General features: G+C 44.1%; 1 protein-coding gene across 2 annotated transcripts in view; it reads right to left on the reverse strand.

Moving 5' to 3' along the window:
* GRM3 (glutamate metabotropic receptor 3) overlaps nucleotides 1–1,889 on the reverse strand; it is a 227,586-nt gene extending 225,697 nt beyond the window's left edge. The window contains exon 1 of one of the 2 annotated variants that reach the window (XM_043462887.1): nucleotides 1,648–1,889. The gene's annotated coding sequence lies outside the window, so the exon portion shown is untranslated. Of the gene's footprint in view, nucleotides 1–955; nucleotides 1,471–1,647 lie in introns of those variants that run through there. The other variant, XM_043462886.1, reaches the window with a different exon arrangement.
* Between the last annotated feature and the right edge of the window lie 5,462 nt (nucleotides 1,890–7,351).

Genomic DNA, 7,351 nt, shown 5'->3' on the forward strand with positions numbered 1-7,351 from the left:
GTATAAATAATTTTACTAGCAAATTAGATGAGCTCTTGAGTGCAGATCATTAGAAGTACACAGTTCTATTGTTTGTTATTAAAATTTACAATGCTTTAAAATACTTAAAAGGCAGGGGCATGTCCCCTTAAGATATCTACCTGACAGTGATACACCTTTGGGAATCCTCTATGCTTGCTAATCCAGGGAAGGAACTAGAAGGAAATCTAAATGAAATCCTTAAGAAACGAGCTTATTGGGTATATTACCTAGTCTATTTCTGGATCCCGCCCTCTCTGAGTTATCTCACTGTCAGATAAGAAAATGGAACAGGATTGACGAAGAGATATGCTCCCAGTCTGGCTCTTTGATTTTGCGCTCAAGCCAAAAGGAGCGGAGGGCATGAGTTAAGTAAGCATCCTTGCCAGGCGTGCTTGCAGGAGAGCGAACCTCTGGCAGCACAGCGTCTCCCAGCTGCGACGCGGACCAGCTCCGCTGACCGCTGCCCACCTCTCCTGGCAACCTCCACACCCACATGAAACCGCCTGTGTGGCAGCCAGTCACGGCACGGTTTCCTGTGCACAAAACTGGGGGAACCCCCCCTCCCCGCCCCCCATAGAAACGTATCCCGGAGCCGAGAGCAGAGCTGGCGGTCGTTGGCTGGTGAGACTGGTCTTTCTGGGGGTCTGCGAGCGCTCGTCAGTCCCTCCACCTCTCCAACCCTGGGCATCCGATATGTACCCGGAAATCTGCCTCCCTCCCGGAGTCATAGATGAGCGCGTACACACACAAACTCTCATTCACGCACACCCACCTTGCCGCTGCCCCCCACCCTCCCCACCCCTGGCAGAAAGGTAGAGACCGGTCCGGGCTCTGCCTCAACTTTCCGGGCTGTGCCTGCCCCACGCGGCGCCCGAGCCTCCGCGCCTCCGCTGGGCGCCCTCCAGAGGGACACGTCCTCCTCGGGGCCCCTTACCTCTCACCAACTCCTGGCAGGGACTGGAGCGGACCGCGGTGGCAGCTGTGGCGGCCGAGCCTGTACCCGGGCTCTGGCTCATGGTTGGTCTTCCTCATCCGACACAAAAGAGGTAGCTTGCTGGCTTTGTCCTTTCCCAATCCAAGGGAGAACTTATTTTGCCCCCGAAATGGCCAACTTGTGCGCGCCGTGTCCTGTCACAGTGCCCCCTGCCCCCGCCCCCTCCAGGCTGCGTGCTGGACCACGGCCCGGCGGCAGAGCATCCAGGCTTCCGAGTCAGTGGGGAGTGGGAAAAGGGAAGGTGGGAGGAGAAGCGAGGGAGGAGGTTGGGAAAAGGGGAGGGGGTGCGGTGGTCTTCCAAGGAGGGGAGGGGAGCAGTTCTCTGCCGAGTGCCTGTCCTCCTTAGGGGCAAACCCACTTCCCAGCTAAGCAGCAACTTTCCTTCACCTTGGCCGGGCTGAAGCCTTCGCATCTAATTGGGACTCTCTTGGCAGAGGCACGGACGGTTCTGGCATCCTCTCCTTCTCCTTTTCTTTTGCTCCTTTCTTACCCTCTCGTTTCCCCTTTCCCTCTTCGTTCCCCTTTCTCCCTCCCTTAAAAGGGGTGTATCTGCAGAGTCTTCAGTGAGCCAGGGTACCCAGAGGGGAGGATTATTATACAGAAAGCCAGGGCGATTTTGCTGGTGGCTTTACCTCTCTGTTTAAAATCCTGAAGCAGTGGCTGCAAAGGTTGGTGAATTTCGGAGGGGTCGGGTGGAGGGGAATGGGGGCAGCAGGGAGGTCGGCGGCTCTAACTTTGAAGCTCTGCTAGAGCTCGTGGCCTGCGGGAGAACCGGGACTGTCAGCCCTGGAAGAACTCTCCCGAGGTCCCAGTGTAACCGGAGGACCGCATGCTGGAGGAGACAGAGCGAGCGAGCTTGGGAGGCCGATGTGCAGCTCTGCCCCACACGCCGCTCAACTGCACATTGAGAGCCCCTGGAGAGGGCTTGTGCAGAACAATCTCTGGGTCAGACAGGAGGGGGACGCTCCTGTTTCCTAGCAACCCTCATCAATCTTCTCGGGATAGCTCCCTCTGAAGGAATTCGATTGGACAGCCCCTGGAGGGGAAACCACGCCCCTTCAAAAAATGCTGGGCTGCTGCTTTTTCGCTTTCTCCCAAATTTCTTGGGTGGAATAAGATTAGAGGGGAGTGCTGTATAATCTCCCTTCTTATCATCCGATGTTTCTACACCGCCTACTGGCAGCGACCCTCCCTCCCCCACATTAGTTCTTTCCTAGTCCTACTTGTGGTTAGCAGACACAACGTTTTTTACAGAACCTCTTCTTAAAATTAAATAAATAACCTAAAATCGGTGACGTAGGCACAAAAGAGAAAAAGGCACACGGAAATAGCTGTAATAGGCTCCGAGCTGCAAATAAAATCCCAAACGTGAAAATTCCAGGCCTCTTTCTATGTATAATTTCAAAATGAAAATTCACTGTCAATAATTTCCCCACCCTATTATACTAACTTCGTGTTAACCAAGGCCCGAGTTACCTGTATCCAGAGACAATTAAACTTAATGCTTTAACGCTACATTTATTCTTTAATATTTAATGTTGACTTGTTAAACAACTGCCTGCTTTTGTAAGCCAGCCAGAACATTTAGACTACAGAAACAATTTTACCACTGATTCTTTTAGAGAGCCAAGGATATTTAAAAAATACTTGTTACTTGTATATTCCATTGTGAATGTCACTAAAACTAGAAGCTTGAATATATTAAAAATTAAAATGTTATTTAATAGTGAAGCTGTAAAAATGTTCGAAGTTCCCCTTCTAATACCATTCTTTCTGGACTGCAATAGGAGTGCCCAAATAGAAGAAGAATCACTCTTCCTTTGTACTGCATTGCTATTATCTCACCACAAACACATTTGACTTTCATAAGAGAGAATTTTCACAATGTCTTTCCAATAGATGACTGTACATCAAGGAACAGTGACACAACAATGGAGAAGATAAAGTTGTATATACTGCAGGTCTTCAGATACCCACAGAGCCATGTTGGCAATTTTTTTTTTTCTTCTTCAGACTGTTCCAGAAGATACCTTTTTGCTTTTCTAAGAGTTTATCAGAGTCAGCTGAAATTGAACAAAGAGATGTGATTTTTTAAATTTCATTGAAAAAGTAGCTGTGTTTGCATAAAGAAAGCCCTGATGTATATGCTGAACTGCATTGCCATAGCCTGTATGTAGCCTGTTTAACACACTCAGATTGGTGATGTGTAGAGACTGAAATACTGAAGCAAATTATCAATCTGTTACCAGATCTGCTGTTATGGGATACTTTCCCTTTTTCCTCTCCCACACACGCACAAAGGATTGATGAATGTAAGGGCTTTTCAGCCTGGTGGAAGCATGCTCCCTGAATTCAAATCTGTAATTGCCATCGCTTCCTAGTTTTGTGACCTTGGGCAAGTCTTTTAAACTCACAGTATCTGGGTTTCATCATCTGTAAAATGTGGATAATAATTTCTCATCCCTCAGAATTATTTTGAGGATTAGCAAGTACCATGTTAGCTATGTGCAACTAATTACTAGTTACCACTATTGGTCTCCAGTTTATAGTTTTATTTAACTTAATGGTAACTTAATTGTTGAGCCAAGCATAATGTTTACTTGAAGGCAGTTAGTCTTATACTTTAATTCTTCCTTTTTAATTTAACTTAAATTTATCATTGGGAACACAGCTTTAATTTTTAATATTTATTTGGTGTGTGTGTGTATGTGCATATGTATGTGTATCTTTCCAAGTTCCTTTTAAAAGCGTCAAGGGATGGAAATGAAGTACAATTTCTAGCTAAGTGGCATACCAATCAGGAAATGAAATCTCTCCCCTTTCCCCTTCCTCCCCTAAGTATTCTAGCTGGGTTCCAAGTCTAAACAATTCTAGTCCCCTGTTGTTGTTTTTTTTTCTAGTCCCCTGTTTTAAGCACCTTAGTATAGTATGTTTATGTCCTTTATAAAATTTGTTCAATTCACATATGTGTTTGGACATCTAGACCACTCTTTCTAGTTTATGTTTTTATTAATTAATTTTTTACTAATTCATCTATGTTTATTTGAATGATTAATTGTGATATTCCTTATTAAGTTGTTTTACAGCCAGTGTTCCAACTCATGGTAAAATGCCTTTTGAATGTGGCCCATCCTTCATTCAGAAAGAACATTGAGAGTTGATGTGTTGTCATTGTTAATTACAAATAAAAATGCCTTCCACGTCTGCATTTTGATCCAGAATTGACTCTCACTAACGTTCTTTTTGATGTGAATGTCCATTGATTGGGTCAATTCAGAGATCAGTTTCTTTGCTGGCTTCTACTTCCAGTCAGCGGTGTGCAGTTATTTTGATTCAAACGTGGGGTGTCCAGTTTGTCTGGAACAGTGCTGGCTTAAACCTGTCAGGTTAGTGAGTTCACATTGCTTACTTTGTTTCTGGAAAGTGTGGGGTTTGGGCACTAAATTATGTGAACCCTCCAATCATCTGGCCAGTATCTCCTGTATCAGTCTTCCCTCACTCACCTGCTATGTGACTGTTAAATTCCCCTCTTGTAACTCTTTTTCCAGAATAGGAGTGACCAGTTCTGGAGGACTAATACACACATCTCTGTAAATGCATAATGCACATATTTAAAATATTAAAGTTTATATCTAATTTGCTTAGAAATATCTCTTTTTTTTTCAACTTCTTTCAAAATGTTTCTCCTTGGATCTTTCAGACATTCTGATTTTAATTACTGTCACACAATATAAAAGTTAAAATATTCTAGTCTTAATTTTGATTGGCGCTCCAAGGCAAGGGGGTGCCAACTACCCCAGGTGCCAAAGCAGGTTTCAGATGCCCTGTGCTGAGTTTGACTGGAATATCTTTAAGCCATGTGGATTATGAAAGAGTTAAAGTCCAAGAAACTGAGAGAGATAGGAAACTGGAGTTGAGAGGGTTTTGGGGGTGCTCTCAATATGCAGGTAGAGGATGGGGGGCAGTTACGTGCTGTCTCCTCACTTCAACTCTAGTGAGGGGTGCTGCTGCTTCAGGGAAACTGTTGCTACGTTCCTCTGGAATTAGGGTGATGTAATAGATTTGCTTTTAACTTCATAGCAGAAAAATATAAAATGCAAGAGACTGGGTGGAGATGTGTTTCCCAGAGGGCTGAAATAAAGCTGAACTTGGGAGGTAACTGCACTGCCACCTATGACAGGTAGAAGGGCTTGCTTTTCTCTGTGTATGTGTGTTTGTGTGCGGGTGGTGGTGAGCACAGAACAGGAGGTGTGTTTGCTTGGATTCGAACCAGGAGGGCTTGGTGGAGAAACTGTGAATGCCCCTCAGACAGTCCGTGAGGGGCCTGGGGCTGTGGCAGTGCGCTGTGTTCTGCTTAGCCGCTCAGTCGTGTCCGACTCTCTGTGACCCCGCGGGCTGTAGCCCGCCAGGCTCCTCTGTCCATGGGGCTTCTCCAGGCAAAAATACTGGAGTAGGTTGCCTTGCCCTCTTCCATGGGATGAACCCAGGTCTTCTGCCTTGCAGGCGGGTTCTTTACATTCTGACCCACCAGGGAAGTGTGGCCCTGTGGTTGTGCTCAAAGGTGCCTCGTTGAAGGGTGAGAAAGAACTGCTGACCTAGTGCTTATGTGTGTGGCTGCATCAACCTGGTCGGGGGGTTGCTTTTTTTGTAATTCATCAGTCTGGACGAGACACCATTTCCTAATTCACATACAGTGGGCTAGGTGAAATCTGAAAGGTAACGTACAGACAGCCAGGGGCTTGAAGTAGGGTAGTAACTGTCCAGTCACGAAAGCCTCACCAGAAGCAGGTCATACTTTGCAATCAGAAATCCTCCAGATCCAAGGGTCTTCACAGAACTGATTAAAAGATTAGAAAAGACAGCTTTGAGCGCCTACTAAACCCAGGAAAAAGCAATGCTAAATGAGAGCAGTTCACACAGGACTTTTCTTATCCTGCCATGTCTTCTGTCTCTGACCTGTTGGACTCATCTCCTGATTGAGGTGGAGGGAGGTTGAGGGTGCAGAACTGGCTGAGCAGAGAAGAGACAGCCTGCCAGCTCCCACTGCAGGCTTCCCCGGCTCCTCTTGCTGCTCAAGGCTGGGGGAGGGGAGAAACTTTAACCCAGATGGACATCAGAATTCTGATCATTATATAGAACCTAATTCTATGTGAGTTTACTGGATTGTTGTTATTGTTCTTTGTTTTGTCTTTTGGTTCTAAAGTGAAGGAAGCAATTTATATCTATGAACAATCTAGAAGTCAAAGCACTGGCTTTCAATTACATCCAAAGGGATAGAGAAGAATAAGCTCTATAGGCAAGAAATGCAAGGGCAGCAGTGAGAAAAGAATAAATTTGTTTTTGTGGTACTTTATGAAACTCACTTTGTAGGTATATAAATGATCTGAGCAGTGCTTTGGATTCTTTTGCATTTTCATCCCTGACTTTCACAAGGGAAAAAGAAAATAAATAATTCTTGGATATTTACTGTATGTTTTGCTTTTATCCTTCATATGGTATAGTTAATAGCTGAATTGAGGTTCTAAACTTAAATGTTCAAATATTAAAATATCCATCACCCACAAGTAGCTTCTTCGGAATACTTTAATTTTTAGAATAATTATTAATAAAATAAATAACTAGACATAAATATTAATAAAAATATTAGATTCTTTGAAAATACTCATCAGAAGAAATTGAAGTGCTTATTTATTTGTCTTCTCTATTAAATCGGAAGTTTCACTGATAGTACTTAAGGTAATGATGAGTGTGTGGAGGGTGGGGGCTCAGAGAAATCTTCCTTAGTAGACATTTGTTGAATGAATGAATTAACCTTTAAAGATTAAAAGATCATATTGACTTCGAAGGTTGAGTAAACCGAGTCCTGGATATAGCATGTATTCCCACATTTCTATGTAAGAGGAGTTTAGAATTGTTAATCTGGTTTATTGTTAATTTGCTTCACTCTCTTTAAGAGGGGAGTGATGTTCATGCAATCACTTTTCTGTCTGAAATTCTTAAAGCTTATTGACATGTTATAAAGCTTATTAGGCATCTGATCAATAAAAGGATTAAAATGATTGGAAGATCTTTCTAGAGGTTTTGTCTCCATTCTGTATTCATGTCAAGCAAATTGTTCTTAGATTTGAAGTGAAGTGAAAGTCACTCAGTCATGTCCTACTGTTTGCGATCCCATGGACTTTACAGTCCATGGAATTCTCCAGGCCAGAATACTGGGGTGGGTAGCCTTTCCCTTTTCCAGGGGATCTTCCCAACCCAGGAATTGAACCCAGGTCTCCTGTATTGCAGGTGGATTCTTTTAGATCTTTTTAAAATTAATTTTTTGGAGGTGAGCAG

The sequence above is a fragment of the Cervus canadensis genome, chromosome 3 (genome assembly GCF_019320065.1).
Source record: "Cervus canadensis isolate Bull #8, Minnesota chromosome 3, ASM1932006v1, whole genome shotgun sequence".
NCBI lineage: Eukaryota > Metazoa > Chordata > Mammalia > Artiodactyla > Cervidae > Cervus > Cervus canadensis.